Source organism: Pteropus vampyrus, unplaced genomic scaffold (assembly GCF_000151845.1).
Source record: "Pteropus vampyrus isolate Shadow unplaced genomic scaffold, Pvam_2.0 Scaffold6, whole genome shotgun sequence".
Classification (NCBI taxonomy): Eukaryota; Metazoa; Chordata; class Mammalia; order Chiroptera; family Pteropodidae; genus Pteropus; species Pteropus vampyrus.
Genome location: NW_011888787.1, coordinates 8229966 through 8233805, shown reverse-complemented (window position 1 = coordinate 8233805; position 3840 = coordinate 8229966).

Below are 3840 nucleotides of genomic sequence, written 5' to 3'. Positions count from 1 at the left end.
CACTGCTTTACCACCTTTCACACTGTACCTCCTTCCCCTCTTAAAAAGGGAGAAGACATGACTAAAAGGGCAGCCTGCAATGCCAAAGACCGAAGTGGGCAGGATGGGGATGGGAGAGTCAGGGTTCTCGGCACCCTCCAGCTCTCTCTGCAGCACCTGTCAGGACCACTGGGACAGGAAAGCAGCACGTCCTCTGCAGCCCCAGGCTTCCGAGGCGGCTGCTGTCCACACTGGTCTGCTTCCCAAAGAGCCACAGGCCACTTGCATGGAGGAGAGAGACAGAGAGAGAGTATGTTGGAGGGAAGGAAGGAGGAGGGGGGAAGGAAGGAGGGAGAGAGGGAGGAGGACAAAGAAAAAAGAAAAGAAAAAAGAAAAGAAGCCCTTTCTGATAGAACTCAACTCTCGCAAATAGATCCCAAGGGGAAATTGCCTGTCGAGTAATTTCAAGGAAATGACATTTCGACAACTAGCAAGTGGGGCTTTCCTCCCACTTCCTGACATCCATCACCATTTCTCTCTTTTCAATCTCCTCTTACCCTTGGTTCCCTCCTCTGGCAAGCAGGGTCCCTCCGGTACTTCCTTCTGCCCTCCTCCGGGGTCAGCTGAGCACTGCCTTCTTGATGATGTTACATTAGGAAATCGTTGAAACCCTAAATCTCAGATTGTTCCAAATTCCTCAATGCCTCCCCCAGGACCCAGCTCCGGACATGACTCCGCCACTAGTCAGCAAGGAGAACAGCGGCTAACTTGACCAGGGAGAGCACACAGGAGGGACCCAAAGTTGGTTCATTCCAAGTCTCGCTCCTGAGGACCCCAGCCCAGACTGTGTCTATGGTTCTGACCCTCCCTGCCCGTGGATGGGCACACGCAGGCTTGCACAGGTATGAACAGCTAAGGAGCCACATCCAGATGACACCATCTTGCTGGGTTGGCCCTAAGAGCCAGCCAGGACCTGCCTGCCTAAGGTCTCCCAGCCAGGGGCAGAAGCAGGATTATCTGCCCAGTGCAGGAGAAAGCACGGGAGATGGTGCCCAGGGGAGGCCCAGCAGGCCTCCATTAGCCCTTCCAGCCTTGATTTCCCCACGTTTGGTGGTAAAACTTGTCTGAGGTCAAGCAGATTAGCTACCTCTCCTTTTAAGGTAACAGAGATGAGACAGCCGCAAGTCCCACTGTGGAGTCACAGTTATCCAGGGCCCTGTCATCTCTCTGCAGCTTCAGCGTCCCGAAGCCTATGATTCCGAAGCATTCTTTCATAACTAAGCACTTACTTTGCACTGTTTGTTGCCCTGGAGACCCCCATACGTCAGTGTTTTGACCTCAGTACCACTCCTTGGGGAAAGGGCTTATCATTTCCATTTCACAGGAAAGGAGGAAAGGAGGCTCTCGGAAGGATAAAGGACTTCGTCTAAAGTTGCACAGCAAATGAGTGGCAGAGCTGGGACCAAACTCCGGTTTTGGGACTCCCAAGTCCATTGCACCATGTTGTGTCGTTGCTGAAGACCCGTATGAGTGGTCAGATAATAATAATAATAATAATACTCACTACCTTCAGGTCCTGTGCTAAACACTTCACAGGCACCACCCCATTCTTTCCTGAACACTTTGTGAGAAAGATAAATTAATGTCTCCATTTCGTAGATGAAGAAGACACGGAGGCCGAGAGAGGTTTGTCCAAAGTCACACAGTAAATGATGGAGCAGAGTTGTCAAGGTCAGATAGGTTGTGAGTGGTGGAGTCAGAGTTCAAACTGGGGTATGTAAAGAATGTCAGTTGGTGGGGAACAGGGACCCAAGCCTTGCCCTGATAGGGAGGAGGCAGAGCTGTCTGTTCCTCAGTGAACCCAGGGCAGGGCTGGGTTGGTGAAGGACGCAGGTAAAATTTGACTCCCTTCCAACAAGTCCAGAGATTTATCTTCTCATATTACTGTGCTTCCTGTAACCTCTTATCAGTCCTAAGAACTGTGGTATCAACATGTTATTTTAAATTGTTATTGTACAGGGACCACTTGATAAACATGCCCGGCGGAAGTAAACCCTCGACCTCCTTCCTCTGGCCAGGCTCTCTCTTTCTTCCTTCCTCAGGGATCTGAGCACCCATACCTGCCCACAATTCTTAGCTGTGACTGCTCCCAAGCCCATGAAATCAGAGACCATGTCAGCATGTCCATTATCATATCCCCAGGACCAGCACAGTGGCCTGCCACATAGTAGTCACACGGTGCACATTTGTCAAATGAATTAATGATTCCCTAATGGACTCATTCTTCTCAGTCACTGCTAACTGGAGGCCTAGTATGTGCTAGGTGTTGTTCATTTGGAGGTAAGTGAACACGGACCGGCCTGGAGGAGGTCTCAGTCCAGGATGGGGGCAGAATATATTCATCAGTACCACCTTAAATACTTTTTAGAATAATGTAGAGAACGACTGAATGAATGACAACTTAGCAGAGCCACCAGGGAGGAAGGAGCCAAGTCCAGTGGGAATACAGGAAAAGGACTCATTGATCCACCTAGGGAAGAAGGCATTGCTGGTAAAGGATGTGGTGTGATTTCAGCCTTGAAGGATGAGGAGTTTGTCTTAAACACAGGTGGGATAAGGAACATTCCAAGCAGAGGGACTAATAATGAGCAAAGACATTCAGGTGTAAAATTACTACTTGGGGCTGGAACAAGTGACAAGAGATGCCTCTTCCAGGCCAGGCCACATATCCTATGTTTCCCAGGAGGTGGGCATGGATGGTCTCACAATGGGATTGAAACATTGAATCACAACGAAGAAAGAAAAAACTCCCCAAGTTGCATTTTTAATAGGCTCATCCTATTAGGTCTCATTTAGAGTCATTCCATGTAGAAACAAAACGTGATTAATCTTCCCAGTATAAGCATTTCCAAGAGCACCATGGGAAATCTAGGGCCCAGGTGCCAATCTAGGGCCCAGATGCCAATTGCCCAAGGTTTTCGCGGTCAGGAGAGAGCGTGAGTACCAGCCAGCATTTACATCACCGGTACGGACTGTCGGGGCACTAGTCAAGTGCCCAGACTGTCTCCTAGCACACAGCAGAGCTTCTCTGCCCCAGGACACAATCCCTCCCCTCCTGGCCAGATAGCTAGCCTCCCCGCCTGAACCTTGCCCCCCAAATTGGAGACAAGACGCTAGGAGTGCTGCTTGGGGGCTCCGGAGAAAGAGGGGGCTGCCTGCGAAACCACCGACTCTGGGCTCCACCAGGTGCAGCGTCGCGCACAGCCGGGGAAGGCCCCGGTCTTCAGTGTTTGCCCCTGCTCTAGCCCATTTCCTGGTCGGGTTTGGGAATTTTCAGGCCTAGAGGGAAAGTCCCTTGAGAGGAATGTTAGAAAGAGCGAGCACCGGATCCGCCTGGAGAGCGAGGAAGGAAAGAAAGGACTGTCCGCAGCGGGGCGCGCAGGAGGGCGAGAGGTGGAGCCCGCTACTTTCCCTGAGGCCCTGGAGCTGAGCGAAGCAGACCAGGCCACTGGAGACAGGCGGGGAAGCCCAGCCCGAGGGCGGGGGCCGGGAGGCGGCTAAGGGTACCTCGGAAGTGTGTCTGTCTGTGTCAGTGCGCGAGCGCGCGAGCGCGTGTTTGTGCGTGTGCGTGTGTGAGTGTGTGCGAGTCTGTGTGAGTGTGTGTGTGTTTCTGGCGCCCGTCCAAGGTGATTTCCCATAAACCACATGCCCCCACAAAGTCCGCTTTAAAAGGCTGTGCCGAGGAGCTGGCCGGTGGAGCCGGCTGGGGAAAGTGAAAGTTTGCCTGGTGCTCTCCGCGCCGCCGCCGGCTCTCCGCACTCCCTGGACAGCTGCGCGACCCTCGGCGGGACGCGGACTCCG